Genomic DNA, 18,468 nt, shown 5'->3' with positions numbered 1-18,468 from the left:
CATCGCAATCCTTGTGGTAACAGTAAACTTGTACCTTCCAATGTGTTTGTCGTCGTCTCATTACAGCGGAAGAAGCGGTTCAGGATCGAAAATAGCTGAACAAACATTATCTTATTGTTAAACTATCCTACAAAAAGGATTTCATTCATTCATTCATTCATTCCAAGTCCTGAAAAGTCGTTCAGTACGTTAAAGTTCGTGCAAACGATTCGAAACTTGACGACGGACGTCTCAAGTCCTTCCCAATCACTATAAATTCCCTAATGCATTCCCTAATGCTTCTTAGTAAGTTGAAACCAATTCGTGTATCCTTAATTCTTGTACAAAAGTTTGTTCAGAACCATTCAAATCGTGGTAAAGTGCCTTATAAGTCACATTCACGTCCCTCGAACTTGACCAAAGGCCTTATCATTCGAAGTTGCTAAAAGCAGTTTGAAATCCATTGATTTGGTCGAAACCTTTGAAACCTAGAGACTTAGAGCTTGATTCGACTCTTGAGATTCCCGATATTTCACAGGTCATTATTCACACTCAATGGAATACGGATCCAATTTCAGCGATCACTTTATAGGTACCACAGTGCGAGCACCGACGAAATGATTGCACTTTTTTTTACGCCAGGTGACTTTCTCCTGGCTTTTTCCTGAAGGCGTTTTACCTGGCATTAAACAGGACACAATAAGTTACTCCGAGTGCTCGGTAACTGGAACGTGCTGTGAACGCAAGCATATATAACGAATGCAACCATTATACATACATACATACGTATACAAGGTGCAGTGTTCGCATCATCATGGGAAATGGAAGCATCGCCTAACGAACAGTCATGAAAACGTAGTATGGCGCACCACCTCGTCGCACCCACCTACTTTCATCTTTTGTCCACATCCAGCAGACTGGACTTCCTCCTGGGCCGGACGACGGACCGCAAAACGATCCGACCCACGACTCTGACCGACCGACCGACCGACCGACCCCTTTCTCAAATCACCCACGCGGATATAATAACTATTTGCTTTCCATGAAAGCTCTTGAGCATGCTCTTTGCTCTCTTACAGGACCTCGTTGCACTGAAAAAGAACCACGAGAGGAGATGACCATGGGAACCATCGCGCTGCCGGTTCTCGCTTATATGCATTTGGACCGATCTACCGATCTACCAATTTTCGATCAAATTCTTAGGGTGAAAATCATCAGATCTCGCTGAAATTTAGATATGGTATAGCGGACTACGCAATGGATCACTTTTTTTTCGTAAAAGTAGCCTGTTGTTGTTTTTTTTTTTTTTTTCTTTACTTTTTCTATACACCACTCCAAAACTTAAGATTTCCCTTAAATGTATCCTTAAAAATTCAGTTTCATCTTCCCCCCCCCCCTTTTTTTTTTTTTTTGCTAGTTATTAACTTTTTTTTCACGAACTAACAACGGACTGAAAATATTTATTTTATACTTGAGAACAATGTTCGTACCTTCAACTTAACGTAGGAACAAAAAAAACGAAAAGAAAAAATTCATCCAATCTCAAAACTTCTTTATGTTTTACAAAACTGTCATTTTTACCGTACAATTAAATATCCTTATTTTGTTCTTACGTTTAGTTGGAAATATAAACATTATTCTCATGCATCAAATTGATCTCTTTTAAAGAAATGTTGCAAATTTCAATGTATTTTACATTCAAAATTTCAACCCCCCCCCCCCCCCCCCCCCCATCCCCTCCAAAGCACGTGTTAATATTATCCGAAAATTTGTATGTTCAAAGGTTTTTTTTTTTTCTCTACAATATGAACATATTCTTGGGATGCAAATGAAAAAAATCAGAACTATGAAAAAATATTTGAAGTCCAATATCCTCCTATTTTCACAAAACTTTACCATGTTTCACATAAAGTTACCTGACTTCAACACTTTGAAGTCTGTTATAATGTATACCAAGATACCAAAGTCTTTCAATTTTTAGGACTTTAGTTTTTGACGTGTTCGATTAACGCGATGATCAATTTTATCATGTTTTCGAACTAAACGTTTGACTCCGAAATTTCACTAGTTCTTAATTCGTTTTTTAGACAAAAGAAAGTCTGGTCTTTCGGAATGTGAAATTCGTTCTCTAAAGGTAGATCTTCAGGAACTATCAAAAAAGATATATTTCAGAAAGAATATTTCAGTCTCGCGTATGCGAAGAACAAAAAAACGAATTATTTTTACTGGAATATTCATGTACAGAATTTTAGTATTATATAACTGTTTCTTTCGTGTTTAAGTGAAAAACAAATCGATATTGATACTCTTCAATTTTCTAATATCAATAAATTTCTACCCTAAACTTTCTTTTCCAAATTTACCGATGCAAAAATAGTCGAAAACGAATTTCTTCCTTTCACTTGACCGATATTCGAAAGGAGAATCGAGAATCGAGCTTTAGAAGACAGAGAGAGAAAGATAGAGAAATGGGATAAATCAATTTATTACCTGAACGAGAACAGGTGAATTTTTTTCGTACGCATGCATGAAATGTCTTATTTATGCAGAAACCGCGTTACATTATAAGCAGTTGTATAAATTTGTGCCAAGCGTTATACGGAGGCGGAGAGTTTAACGGTTCAACTGCACTTCCTGAAGGTAGAAATCAGCCGCTGCTCGACGCGACGCACGGTTGCATCGACGATAATCGTGTGGGAGATAGCGATAACACTTCACCTGGTCGTGAAACCAACGTGTGGTTGGCTCGATATATATATATATATTTATATATGGGTTATTCATGGTATATAACGTTTCGTTGCATACATATATATACATCGCGACGCGCATGCGCAGGTGAAAATATAATCACCGACGTTGGAAAATACTCTCGTCGTCGAATATAATAAGGGGGAGGGGGGGGGGGGGGGAAGGATTGAAAACTTGGAAAGGTGAATATTTGGAATGGACGATATATCGGAATTTCAAAGTCTAGTTGAAAGTAAAATAACGAAAGATGAAGTTTTTGAAATCTTTAGTCGCTGGTTATTATTTTATAGTTATTCTAGTCATTCTAATCAGCGACGCTTTCGAAAATCAAGATTTCGAACAATTGATATTGAGTTATTTTGGTTTTTCATTATTGAAATTTCGATATTCAATCCCAACTGAATATAACTCGATTGAGTGAACGGGAGTGGGGTTGAGGGTGCGAATTTGAAACGTTGAGAAAATGTCTGATTCCGAATTATTCGGTGGCGAGAATTGAAGTAAAGAAATCGAACTTTTAGGAAACAATAATGTTTCGAAATGCAAGATTTCGGAAATCTAAGTTTCGGTGGAGTAAAATTCCGGAAAATAAAATATACTCACTGTGTATAAAAAAAAAAAAAAAAAAAAAAACCGAAAATCGGAATGGCCAGTATTCCGGACGTAAAAATATCGAAAAACAAAAATAACGAAAGATCAAAGTGGTGAAATTTCTCTCAAAGCCAGAAATTCACAGAACAGAATATTCTTCGATCATTCGATATTCGATGTTTGCGATTTTTTAATTTTCACATTTTCACACTTTCGGGAATTTCAGGACTTTTCGAGTTCTGGACAATTTGAAACTTTCATGTTTCGTCAAAGTTTGAATTTCTTAACTTACCCCACCAAAAAAATCGGAATCTCACGCTTTTGGAATCTTTCAAATTCGGAATTTCAACCTCTTCCCTATCGTACATTACACAAATAGCACGTCCTTATTTAATTCTCGTAAATCATTCACGTTTTCAATACGATTGCAAAAATAGAGTTTCTGATCGCGCAAATCTCACCTGCACGCAATTACTACGCTGCGTATAATCTGTTTAAACTAATTATACAATTTTTTTTTGTCATTTTCATTTTTTAACAAAACTACCGCTGTGTTAACGTTCTCGGTAAACCGAAAATAAAAGTGACTATCCGATTGAAATTTAAAAAAGTCAGTAGTTGATCAGCATTTTCGTTTCATTCTTCCTATTTTATATACGAATATCTAGATCTCATTCTCATTTCAATTTTCAACTTTCACTGATACGAATTCGTTTCGAGAAACGCAGATCGAGTTTTTAGATCTTCGGATGATATTGAGTAAAACGCAGGGTGTCTAGATCTCCTTGAAAAACCTTGAAGTCCTGGAAATCTCAAATAAATTTAGCTACTCACAGAGAATTTTTTTAAAAGTTCTCGATTCCAAAAATCCATTTTACCAAATTTAAAATCGGTACTATTTTGAAAAAAAAAAAAAAAAAATTGTATTCAAGTGTGTTTCAACAAATAATAACAAATACTGACAAATTCTTGACGAAAATTTTTACACAAGTTGCTGGAAGAAAAGTTGTAAAAATCTTAAAATCACGTAGAATATCCTGGTATCCTCAGGAAATTTTAGATCCCAACTTGAGTAGATTATATTATATACTTTTTCATTTATGGTATGTATATATATTATACATCCATGGTTGCCTTAATAGTATTTTACATATATACACAATGTATGTATATAGATAATAGGCATGTACTCCTGCATGCGATTTCCTGACGTAATTTAGAAAGTTCGCGTTAGAGACATTTGCAACTGATTTCGCTTATGGCACGCTTACATATCGTTTACTGCAGTCCCCCTTCGTCCCTTCGTCTCTTCGTCTCTTCGTCTCTTCGTCTCTTCGTCGTTGTCTTCAGCCCAGACCGCCGCCATTATACGCTGTATAACGCTTACATAGTTTATACAAATTTACACCGTCGAATATTTCGCCACGGGTTTCCGGATCGAAATGATAAGCGAGAATTTCGAACAGACATTGCGATAAGAAGTATACATATATATATATACAGTAAACACCTATGCGACAATGAAATTTCATCAATCGGAGCAATTTGAAAATATATTTATTTCTTTATTTCTTTATTTTTCAAATCAAGTCCGAAACTAACGAATTCTATTTGTCTGCCGTCATTTTCAGTAATTTATCTGTCGTTAGGCGGGTAATTTTCATATCCAAGTAATTTATTGATTGTCCAAATATAAGGGAGAGGCTCTGAAAACATATGGGAAAATTTTTTTCTTCTCTCTCTTTCTCTCTATCTGTCTCTCAGTTTTAACTTGACGAATTTTGTCGCCGACGTCTCGATATTAACGCGGAAGATTGACGCTGTATAATCGGACGACTTGAGTTAGTTATTTAGTTATTTAGGTTTCGTATAAATAGAATATCTGGCTCGAGTCCGCTCAGCCCTGCATCAGCTGACACATCGGATACTTCAAATACACCGAATGCACCGTATGCGGTTAAATATATCGTCAGTCTCGGCAGGAAACTGGGCTGGACAGGATATTGGCTGCATGCGTTGATAGAAAAAAGTTGTTGAATGGATAAAACAGAAAAAAAAAACAAACAATTGTTTCTATAAATTAAACGCGTCGTTTCAACGACTGCGAACTGAATATATTTGGTTATTTATTACAACAATTCGTAACTTTGCACGAATTAGCTGATAAATTACTTCTCTTGACGAAATTAATATTTAATACAAATACCGAGGATTTTCAGTCAACGAAAAATATCTATTTTAACTACCCGTGTTACGTGTATTGTTAATACGAAAATCGTCTTGTTAATCTGAATATCCTACTTTTTTTTTTATATATTTATTTATATATTTTTATTTTTATAATGAATTTTTAGATACTTTATGTTTTTCCAGCTGCTTTGCATCGTCGAATTTTGTGGTTTTTTACCACGAATCAAAAGTTTTTTACAAAAGACACGATCAATTCATTCACCCTGACGTATTTAAAAATGTATAAATTTCAACGAAACGAATAAAAATCACTTAGTTTGATCAAATAAATTTCTTTACGAAAAATCACACGCGGGGTTTGATTCAAGATAATCAAATTTGACTACAAGGAATACCGAATTTCTTATCGATAAAAAAACAAAAAAAAAAATTTAGTTAGGTATAACGATTCGGATCCTTCGGTTGACACAACTAAATACTGTTTGAATATATCAAATTTTCAGTGAAAATCAACCGCATAGTTCAAATAACTTGTTCGGTTGATCTGACCTAACAGAATTTATCAAGTTGACTACGGTATATTCATTTTTGCAAAACAATGATTTAACCAATAATTTTCCATTCAATTGAATCGTTTCGATTGATTTAACGACTTTTTTTTTCTTCAGGAAATTCAATTTACTTTATTATGGATTTTTTTTTGTTTAAAAAGAAAGAAAAACAAAAATCTCAAGCCAAATTCAAATCGATTTTAATAACCCTTTTAAAATACTTTTTACAGGGTAAACAAATAAAATTAAAAATCTGTTAAACATTTTTTTTTTTTTTTGTTATCATTCTAAGTCTTTTAGGTCAGTTTATGTTTCCTGTATTTGTTTTTTTTTTTTCTTTCTTTGAATCTCTTTTCTCAACGTAAAAGTGAAATTGAGGAAACATTTTGCAACCGATTATCTCGTCGAATATAAAAACGACTCTCAGGAGGATCTCGGGGCAATTTGAACCGCGCCTTCATTGTTTTCGTTATCCTTTTATGGATTCGAAGGTTCGACTGTCTCACGATTAGCCATCAGCCGGCTATTCTTCTCGTTCGTTGGAGCCACACCGATTATTAAATTAAATCCAAACACCCTGCCTCACGGTGTACCTACGTACGTTTACATAATTGTCTGGTACAGGAAGTGAAAGCGAATCGGCGTTGCTGAAAATACGAGCGGCGTGTATACGATATACTTTTACTCTTTGAAACCCGCAGCCAGCAGCTCGGCGAGCAAAGCCAATTTTACTTGTTATACTCCGTATTCCTCTCTCTCTGTTCGTGCTTTCACAGAGCAAACCAAGTCAAAGTCACTCGACTGTAGCCCCCCAGCGTGCTTTCAACCCTGTTTGTGTCAGAATCCCAGGCATATCGAGTATGCATACCGCAACCGATAGTGGGTAAAATATGTCGGGATACTAAAAGAGCGATCGATAAGGAAGAAGAACTCGATTCAACGATAAACTCGTCTATGCTTTAACTTCCTGTTTAGCTGGTTTCAGAGAAGAAAGGAATTTATTGTAGTTACCGAGATAATAAAAAGTTGAGATCGCCAGATCCATGCCTATGTCTGTGTGTATGGATGTAATCGATTTTTGAGGCCATGGATTTCAATGATTTTTGTCTCAATCGACGAGGCTTTTCCAAACTTAGAACTGATTAGATTTTCGCTTTGATCGGTTCAGCGCTGTTTCAATTATTTGAATAACAAAATTCGAAATAATTAGATTAAAATGGTTATATCTTGATAATGGATTAATGGATTTGAATGGAAATTGGTACTGAGATATTTTTGGGACGCTAATTGCGAATCTAAGGTCAGAATTTGCAGAATTTTTAATTTAGCGTATTTAATAAGCTGGAAAAAAAAACTAAAAACATTTGGATTTCGATGAAAATTGGTAATCAGAGGTTTGATGGGTGGCTGATCACGAATCTGAAGTCAAATTGGGAAATCTAAAATGGCGATTCAATATGGTGAAAGGAAATTTAAATATATTTCGATTTTCGTAGAAATTGATTGGTGGAGGTTTCCTGAGTCTCCGATAACGAATTCAATGACAGACTTTCAAAATTTTTAATGGTGGATCCATTATAGTGATTCAAATTATAAAAGAACGTCATATTTCCATGCAAAATGATATACGAGGGCTTTAAAATCGTTAATCACGAAACTGAATTTGTAGTACGAAATTCGAATTGAACATGATTCTTTTTTTATCTCTATAAATTTAGATCCTGCGATGTGAGCACAGAAATACCCGACTCAAAAATGGAAAGCTTTTCTCCTTCGTTTCGCTGCATTTTTCATTCCTCGAGTTTTAGTAGGTAATTTAGGAAAGTTTAAGGTGAGAAAATAACATCATTAAACGATAATTTGGGGGTAAATCAGTCAAGTACGATGAAGATATCGTTAGATAAAAAAAAAATCTCAATATTTAAGATTTATTTGAAAATATTTTGTTTATCTGACGTGCTTTTGCCAAGCAATTTAGTCACGATAGTTGAAAAATACGCGGTGAACAGGCCTCGAGAAATTATTACGCGTTATGCCATCGAGTTTGCTGCGAAATCGTGACAACCGAAGCGCGCTTTGACATCTCGCGAGTGGTTTTTTATTTGTTTATACATTTTTATTTTATTCTTTCTCTTATTGATGTATATGCGCGCAAAGTATGGAACGCAAATCGTTTTATATTAGTGAATGTAGTGTCCCTGATATCACTCGGGCTATCCTGCAATTATAAGAGTCCAGAAAATTTCGAACACGGCTTCGACTCAACTCGTATGATTCAATCCTCTCCGAACCGTTGATTGACCTAGTAATTATTCAGCTCCGGGTGATGAATATTTAAGAATTAAATGAATGAAATAGTGTCACGTGTGATAAATTTAATTAAACGATCGATTCTGAGAAAAAGAAGTCAGATGTAATGACATCAATAGTAACAACAACAACAACAACAACTAATGATAAATAAATCAGTTATAATTCATGTATAAACATTGAAAAAAGATTATGATTCAATTTATAGAAGATATGTAACACGCACTTCATTTTCTTATGTGATAATACATTCGGGTGAATCGATATTACAGAATCGAACTACTTGTTTGCATTTTGACCTCACTTTTTATCAATCAAATGTCGAGTCAAGTAATTCGATTCACTTATATTGCGTATAAAATGTAACATCGCGGGAGAAAGGGGGTGAGAAAAAAATTTTTATTATTATTTTAACTCTCTTTTTGATATCCGCGCGTTTTAAAGAGATTTTGGGCGTAGAATCTAGTTTACAGGGAGAGAGAGAGAGAGAGAGATTGTAAAATTAATGCAAAGTCAACAGCAAGAGCGATAAATCTGATCATTATAATAGTAGAAAATAGATACGATCATTTATTATACTATTCAAATTTATTTCATTGACCGCGATTCAAATTCAGTCACACGAGTATTTTTGCGATAGTGCGTGTGTGTTTTTACAATTTTTTTTTTTTTCCGCTATATCGGGCCGCCCGTTAGCGAAAAAAACGACCTTCATCAATACGTTTTGAAGAAGGAAACGAGAAGAAAGAATTACGTACTTAGTATTGATAATGAGACGATGATAAAGACGTGAAGATTAGAGAAAGACAGAAAAATATGAGAAATAAAAAGTGTATATTCGCACTATCTTTAAACGCCTACGTGAGCAGCATTTGTTACCCATAATGCCGGGTAAAACACGCACACTTGTCCGTATTCACATGCACGAAGACCAACGTAGTGTGACGTTATTACAGCAACGAAGTACCGTCGTCGAGGCGTTGAGTAACTCGTAAAATTTCAGTCAGTCACTCTCTTGTTCCGCGCTGCTTGAGAAAACAGAAGATCCATCCATCCATTCATCCATTCGTACGTGAAACTACACCGCAGGAACACCAGTAGCAACAGCAGTAGAATATTCGAGAACGACTTTCGATTCTTCTTCAAATTACACGCAGTAACTACAGCCTCCAACTTTTCAATAGACTTCTGCAAGGGATTCGCAAATGCGAATCGAAATACCTCGAGGACAGATTCTCGTGACTGTTAAGCCTGTCCTTATATATATCCTTAAACAAACTAGTCCGTTATTTACGTTCCGTTTTTAAACGGCCTTCGGTACCTGACATTCTATATTCGACGAACGAGTTAAACTCTAAATAACGTGTATGATGACACCAGAGCGATGTTAAGGAGGTCTGTTCCATTCGGTTTCGAGACTTGCTTATATTTATCTGGTTCTTTTTTTCAGTAGCACTAATTCATGGGACGATAAAAATGACTTTTACTATCCTGAACTTTGGCTCGGGTACAATTTATTGTACGTACTTATACGTCATGTACGTTATTCAACTCTCTGTGCATGCGGCTCGCTTTTCAGTAAGTACTTCACGGAATTACCCGTGCTAAATTTCATTCACGATGTTATAGGCTCAACGCCGCTAAGGTTTATTGATTGTTACCAGCTACGCGGAGTCATTGATATCAAACCTACGGAAAAGACAATTTATTATATATATTTATATATACTTTTGGTTACAACAATTTTTCTCCTCAACTCTGGAAATTTTTTCTTCAGTCTAAAATCCAATTTGGTTACTCGGTCGGTAACACAAACTGTGTCTCCTCAAATCCTGACTGACTGAAAGATTTTCTCTAAGGAAATTCTTCGACAATGTAGTACGTACACACGTGATATCAGAATTTTCGTTCCGAAACCTGTTTCCCTTCCATCCCTGACTTTCAGGCCAAATACGTGTCCAGGTATAAGGTAGGAATAATAATCGGGGGAGGAAAAAAGAGAAGAGGAGGGCTCCCTCGAATGTTCCCATCGTCGCGTAGCGAAGGGACCCTCCAAGAATCGAGATGAATCCCCGAGCGCCCTCCGACGAAGGGCTGAATTCTCTTCCCCTCCGGAAGGCCGACGAACCCTCCTGCGGCGTAGCACAAACCCCGAATTTCCAGGACCGAGGGCTGCAGGTTATTCATCCCGTTTCTCTCGGGTCCGAACCCCGAAGCCCAGCGCCATCGTCTCTTCATCGGCTCCCCGGCATCTGCGGCCATTCTGCAGGCCGAGCTTCTCCGCTCCTCCGTTTCCACGGCTTCGAACCACCAAAAATCCGGTTGGGTATAGAGAATAATGAAACGTGGGCGAACCCCTGCCGACGTCCATCTGTCCGTTGTGCAGTTCGCCACCTGCGTGGTTTGTGGATAGCTTTTCATTCGAATATTACAGGGTATCGAGGTGGTAAAATATATGGACTACAGGCTGAAAGGTGGATATCATTTACGGTCGACCTAGCTGAACTTGTTCGTTGAGTAGGAAGTATGATTTCGAAATAAATTAATTTGTCAAATTATCAATAACCGTGATTCACTTTGTTCAAAAATTTGAGGAGACGTTGGAGTAAGGAAATGGGACTTCTTTCTTCTCCTTCCGTTTGATGAAGTCATTTCAAACTTTGGGAAATGATAGAGTTTGTAATTGCATTTGTACGATCACTGTAAGAGAAGTTAGAAAAATTGACAAAAACTGTATATGTATATTAGAATTTATATACATTTGGAGCTTAATTCTAACTTGCTTCGAGGTCATGGCATCCTAATGCTAAGTTGAATCCCATATCAGGAAAAGAAAAAGTAATTCCTCTATACGAAAAGCGCTGTGCATGTGAGAATAAGTTTAATTTAAGGCCTATCGTTCTTCTTCTGACAAGAAGATGCGGATATGACGTTTGGTTTTTACTCCTGGAGGTATTTGACTTTTTAAAACGAGCTTTACGCGCGTCTGTGAATGTCACGAGCATTACATAATCGTAAATCGTATTCAGGAACTGCTTTTTTCCGATACCTTAATGCCCCAAGTGTTCCAAAGTGACTCATCATTGGCACTTTAATTCTGTGACTACGATCTTGCATGCACTTGTGGAAGTGGAAACAAACCACTCGACATCGATTTACCAAAATACAAAGATACCAATCTTAATTACATTCCATTTCTCACTTTCCTGCAAATGCAAACTGACGCAAAGCATGTGTAGAAGTGAACGGAAGTGATCGAAGTGTGAGATAATAGGTCGCCGTATTATCGACGTGTTAAAAGCCAAGGCAGACAAGACGGGTAATTGCTACAAATCATCACCAGATCACCGTGAGGATAGAACGTATAAGATATGAAGTGCCGGATCGAAACCTGTAACAAAACTCAGATATCAATTACAGCGATTCTCACTGCATAAAATCGTCGTAATTCGTAGTTTTTTTTTTTTTTTTTTTTTTTTACAACTATTTCTAAGTTGGGACAAAGACGCGTCTAGATTTTATATTCCGAAATCCTTGCTTAGCTCTTCCTCCTTCTCGTAATCTTGAATAATAAAAAGAAGGAGAAGTAGGTTGACCAAATATTGCAAGGTTGTAAAGTGTATATAGATATATATGTATACACCACATCAGAGTCTGAATGGAGCGAGGATTTCCCTGCAGTCGCGGCGAAGTTTCGCAAGGAATTGGAGACGGTTTGGAACCGCTTAAATCAGCAGAATTTCGTAACTGCACCGACAGAAACGAAATTCCACTTCGAAACTCGGTCGCCCACACACGCACAGCGTGCACCTTGGCTCTACACCCAGCTGCCCACGTGATATTCGTGAAACGGATGCAATTAGAGGAGAATTAAGAACGGAGAATAACTCTCTGGGTCATCACGGGTCGCGGCCGGTCGTAGGTGATTTGGCTAATGACGCAATTAGCCGATCTTTGATCCAGAACCGTTTCCTGGCCCACGCCGCAGTCCTCCTTACCTCACTCGGTCATCCTAATTGGAAACTCGGACGCGAATTCCGTGATTAATGGTCAGGAATCAACGCTAGAACAGCGTCGATCGCCGAACCGTTGAACATCACCATCAACGTGTGAATGACCATCAACCCTTTGAATGAACCATCTTGTCCAAGGAATGCATTGTCTTCTGACTTCTTGTGGAGAAACAATCATTTTGTGGATCCATTATGGTGCTTCTAAAGACACGTTGTACACCTCGAAAACGCGGGGAGGCAAAACTCTTATACCGCTTGAGAGATCAGAGTGAAATTTGGGCAGTTAATACCTTATTTTGGCAAAAAGTGGAGCGCCTTTTTACTTTTTCAAAATCTGGAAAAAATTTTTACAGATTGGTTACCACTCACAGAAATTGGCCAAATTTTTATAGTTGCACTGAATGGATCGAACTATCCGGTATGATGCCACTCGGCGGTGATGAAACACACATTTTGAGCCCAGTTCCATGAGATTTGATGGTGAAATGACGAAATGGCAGCTGATCTGGTTTTCGATTATGAAGTACACCGAAATCTCATTTTGGCGACATTTGTTACCGACATTACGCGCATGCCGGTAATGTATGCGTGTAATGTCGGTAAAAAATTACCGGCAAGCGAAAAAGATCGGTAACAAGTGTCGCCAAAATGAGATTTTGGTGTTCTTCATAATCGAAAACCAGATCAGCTGCCATTTCGTCATTTCACCATCAAATCTCATGGGACTGGGCTGAAAATGTGTGTTTCATCACCGCCGAGTGGCATCATAACGGATAGTTAGATCCATTCAGTGCAACTGTGAAAATTTGGCCAATTTCTGTGAGTGGTAACCAATCTGTAAATTTTTTTTCCAAATTTTGAAAAAGTAAAAAGACGCTCTACTTTTTGCCAAAATAAGGCATTAACTGCCCAAGTTTCACTCTGATCGCTTGAGCGGTATAGGAGTTTTGCATCCCCGCGTTTTCGAGGTGTACAACGGGTCTTTATGAGCACCTTAAAGGCTCGCCGTGCTCTACATAATTCTGGGTCTAATAAACGAAGTTATAACTGCAGATCGCGGTGATACGTGAACCGTTCGAATGGTGCCCAGGTTTATACTTACCACTTTCGTAAATACATACTACAGTGTATGTATACATATGTACTTGAATGACTAAAAAATCGGAACACAATAGATCAGGGTCACAAGCTTCCGGTACCATTCTTACACTTGCGTGTTGTGTAGATTTCACTTCGCTGTCTGACAATGACCAGGTCTAGGCAGCGTTATACGTGAACGAGAATATGGGCTCGATCTCATTGTCGGCTTCGTCAATAACATTGGGTCACATAAATGCAGCTTAACTCGCACACCGAGACGATACTTCTGACTATGTGTTTGCACAGGCGTGTTAGTGACGCGAGCCTAGATATGGATAAGCGTGGTACGTTCTGCGTCTATTCAGGACAGGGCCGTGCTGAGGAGAACCTCCAGACGATAGTTACTTTGAAGTCAATTTTCCTACAGTCGAGAGATTGAGCTCACACAGCCTGTTCTCTGTGGTTGGCGCTATGCTTGTTCTATTTCAGTGAACTTATCTCGCTTTTCGCTTCTTCCACTTCTCTTCTTCACCTTTGATGATGATCGTTATCAATTGTATCAGGGCTAAATTGGGGGCTCAAATTTTTCCTTGATACAGCCCTGATCACCAGGACTTCTCTGGTTTTATTGCCTACTTACCGAAGGCTTTCTGGAAACGTTTGACAATCGATTCTTTCTATCTAATTGTAAGTTTACAATGAAGGATACAAGTATTGGGTATCGCTGATTGACAACTCTTGAGTTTTGTGTAGAATAGCTTTAAGGAGAACTTCACCCAGGAACGATTGTACTGTTTATACGTTGTCTCTCCACCATTTTAAATAGACTTGATAAATCTGTCTCGTTACCAGCGGCATTGAACCGCATTCACAAATAAAGCAATTTCATACGTTGTGCATCTTATTTTCACATCAATGATATCATTGCTGCCCCTGAACATATGGAATGGATTCCTCTCCTGTATTCAGATACTTTTCTTACCACAAACAAAGTATGTACTTGGTTCAAAAGCTAACCACTTCTTGTGCAATGGTCAACTTGAATCTTCAAGTATTCTTACCAGTGTGGTAACAAGATTCGAAACCTTTGATGGTTCATAGATTGGCGATGGTCGAAATAAACTTGGATATCTAGGAACCCTGGAGATCGATAGAGTTGGCTTACATAATTCGCTAAGTAACTATAGTCTTGGTCTTTCAAGAGGATGTGTACGTCTTCGAATTCACCGTAACACCGAACTTCGTGATTTTATTCGAACTACGTGAAAGTGAGTATTTTGAAACAGAGTTATGAAAGCGAGCAAATATATGTAGAGAAAGAGAAAAAGAGAGAGATATGGAGATAGAGTGAAAACGGTTTTAAAACTTTGAGATCTTATTCAGGGAAACTTAGAATTCTTAAAAATATGGACATCCCAAAAGCATCGATGCATTCCTCTACAGATAAAGAAATCTGAACAATCAAATCGATTCGATACTTTCGGACGATCTTCATGCAAAATTTTCTGTGAAGTCAGGATCCCTGATCACTCGGGGACCCGATACTTGACTTTCTACATATTCGAATGAATGACATCGTTTTCACGAGTCGATTGAGGAAGGAAACGATAATGGCAATGTGCTGAAAAACGGCAGCTTTGTTATTCCTTGTAAAATGACCACCGCACGGTCTGTCTGGACGATAATAGTTTTTTTTTTTTATTTATTTATTTTTCTTTTTTTGAGGTAAAAGGCGTCCATCATGCAGGCTAGACGCACAATGAGTCTCTGACATGACATGGGCGCATACATAACTCCGAGTCCGTTGCGGTTCGCGTCTCGTAAATGTTGTCCTGTGTGCTGTGTGAAGAGAGCTGACCTACTGCAGTAAGTGGCTCAGGGCCGTTTTGGTGCCCAAATCCTCCCCACTAGGCCTTTGGGCCCCTCTTTCTCTCTTCGATCGACTTTCGATTTTCCTTCTCCCTCTCTCTTCTTCTTTTTCTTTCTTTCTTTCTTCCTTTCTCCGCTACGGAGAAAATTAGGCGTTAAAATATCTCTCTATCTCTTTCGATTTTTTCCACTTTTTCAAAGTCTTTCCCTCACTCTCTCTGGTCGCGTTGCATCGAACGAACTTCGACGTCTTGAGCACCGGCGTGTGTGAAGACGCTTTCTCTAGTCGCTCTCGCTTCGGATCCTTTATCCCTTCCTTGTTTCCTTTCTTTTCCTTTCTTTTCCTTTCTTTTCCTTTCCTTCCCTTCGTCCCTCCGGCGTGCAGTCTGCATAGATACTACGAATACGTGGCATGTGTATCCAACAACGCAGCAGCTAAGCTCAATCAAGGGAACCAGAAGGAGTAATTGAATCCATAAATTTGCTCCTCTCGACCCACGGTTCAATTTTTAACAACTCGCTCAACAAAACCGTGACGAACGAACGAATGAAACTAGTTTAATAGGTTATATGTTACTGGATACTAGAAAGTCATGTCCTTCTAGGCGCGGATACCAGAGGCACGATATTCGGATCGCGGGAAATTCTTGAGACCTTTCAGGTTTCGAAACACGCATTCACTTTGTTATCGAGTTTCCCTACGATCGAACGATTATCACCGGCTATTCATCGTTAATCAAACAAACTTGATGATCGTGTTGTACAGAACGTACCCATCACGCTTGTCTCACTTCCGGCAAACGTGCATCCTGGCAGAAATAAAGAAATAATAAAGAAAAAATTTACACGATAATCAACCCTCCATGCATACTATTAATTGGTTTTATTTTTAGTTCATTTTTTATCTATTCTTTATTTCGTTTGATTTCAGATGCGCTTTGTTTGAGTCGTCATCAGGCCTTGTTGTCTGATAGAAAGCGATATGTCTCTCCGTAAGTAATATACATTTTTTTAATTCTCTTATCAATATATAATCTATATGTTATAGTTGTTGCAATTATGGATCGATACTTCCTTTATTCGCTTATTTATTCGTTTATTTACTTATCTAATCGCTCTTTCTGTGTATACAAATGTTCATCGATTCCGAAATTGGTTTAAAATTATTCCAAAATCATATTATAGGAAAGTTTAGTGATGTTGAACAGTGTAATAATGATTTAATGATCTATAATCAACATCGATGACAAATAAAATAACAACTTTACAGAGACGAAGATTTAAATATTAATTCCTGAGTCGTTGAGGTATTCAATTGATTCGATAATTTCTTCACAAAATTTTACACGTTTCGACGCTTTAGACGTTCGTCTTTGTGACGTGGATTGTGCGAGTTATAGAATACAAGGTAGGTGTACTCATATCGCAGTCTAATTTCCCCGAGAGCTATTCCTCACGTAGGTATACTTCCATTTACGTGAAATTATCCTTGATTGCGTTTTACAACAGGTATAATTAATTTTCCCACATGGCAGGAAACCTCGAATCTCACACGAGGCAACCTACTGGCCTTTATAAATTAAACACGCAAATGTTCGTAGGTTGATTTTAGTCTCGGAAATAGGTTGAGCTTCTTTTTTTTTTTCAACTATTGAAAAAAGGAAAAACATTTTGAACAATGATCGGTAGTACAGTATAAATAATTTACGGCCATCTTTATAATCTCCGGTGCGAAATTATGTTTTCTGCACCCAAGTTTCATCATGAAAATATTTTATTTCTCTGCAGAATATCCTGTTGTATAAAATTTTTATTATTATTTAGATAAAGTGTATTGAAATTTAATGCGCACACGTTTCAGAAAGTATTTTAATTTTGTGAAAAACATTATCGCAATATCTCCGTATTTAAACATCACGAAAAATATCCTGCGAATTTCACGGTAGCTTTGGATTGTATAATAGACGAAGAAGCTTCGATGAGATTCCTTTAAAATCGATAAAATTTCGTGTATTACATGGATAATGATTTTTGGTGAAATCTTGAAACAAAATTTTATACGTCGCTATTTTTTTTTTTACTTGAAATATCGAGAGAAGAATCTTCGTCAACGTCATTTATCCAAGTTTCATGCACGTTAAGAATTTCACCGATTTAATTTTGGTAAAGTTACGAAATTGCCAATTCCATGCATGTCTTAATCGTACTCTTTTTTTTTTTTTTTTATTTAATTTTGTAAACTTTACAGAATTTCTTTTTCTTTTTTCTCTTCATTTCTTTACTTTTTATAATAGAAATTTTATTTCTTGACACTCGAATTTAACGAAGTGTTGGCACCAGTTTAATAATTTCTCGACGTGCTTCTATAAACGCTCCCGAATTTTCACCGAATATCCGTACATTTTTCAATACTGGAGAGTAATTATTGCGAAATAACGTAAATTATTATTTTTGCAAACAGATATGTTGAAACAAAATAAAAAAAAAAAAAAAAAAAAAAAACGTTAAAATTGAAGGAATTATTCAATCCTGATAAAATTCTCCACACATATACATGTTTTATATAAATTATAAGTTTTGAAAAAAATTCCGAGATCGCGGATCCAATATGGTGGATAGAAATTTTCAAATTCGATCGAACCCGGAGAAAAAACTTTTGTCCAGAGGTTTTTGGAATCTAAAATCGGATTTAAAAAATTCAAAGAGTTTTTTTTTACCACCATCGACAAAGCTTGAAGAATACTATCTTTTTACAAAAGTTGACTCAGCAGAAAAATGTGCGATTTGAAGGTTTAAACCGCAATCACTGAACCTTGAATACGATTTTGCAAATAAAATATTGAAAATCTTGTGACAGAATATCAACATCGCAGAATATTTATATAATCTAATTCCCTTGTCTGCAAAATCGAATCACCATATGATAAAAATTTTGAAATCCCATTCTTGGGCGATCACTCTTGTCAATAATTTTTTTCGCAATTTGTGCGAAATTTTATCGCAAAAACGACGCATCGTTACTCGTTAGAGCATGACGTGGATTTTTCATCCGGATGAATATACAGAGTAACGTCGATATATGTATAGACGTCGATGAATTGCGAGTAATCGGAGCCAATCAATCGCTGAAGGGT

The 18,468-nt window shown here is 37.1% G+C and overlaps 1 protein-coding gene across 1 annotated transcript in view; it reads left to right on the top strand.

The window, feature by feature from the left end:
- Nucleotides 1–16,280, top strand: part of LOC124408373 (origin recognition complex subunit 2) — an 83,761-nt gene extending 67,481 nt beyond the window's left edge. Inside the window, exon 11 of the transcript XR_006929413.1 lies at nt 16,266–16,280. The gene's annotated coding sequence lies outside the window, so the exon portion shown is untranslated. The remainder of the gene's footprint in view (nt 1–16,265) is intronic.
- The last annotated feature ends 2,188 nt before the right edge of the window (nt 16,281–18,468 follow it).

This window comes from Diprion similis, chromosome 7 (genome assembly GCF_021155765.1).
Source record: "Diprion similis isolate iyDipSimi1 chromosome 7, iyDipSimi1.1, whole genome shotgun sequence".
Lineage (NCBI taxonomy): Eukaryota > Metazoa > Arthropoda > Insecta > Hymenoptera > Diprionidae > Diprion > Diprion similis.
The sequence above is the reverse complement of the archived record's forward strand: the minus strand, read 5'-3'. Positions and strand labels throughout refer to the sequence as shown.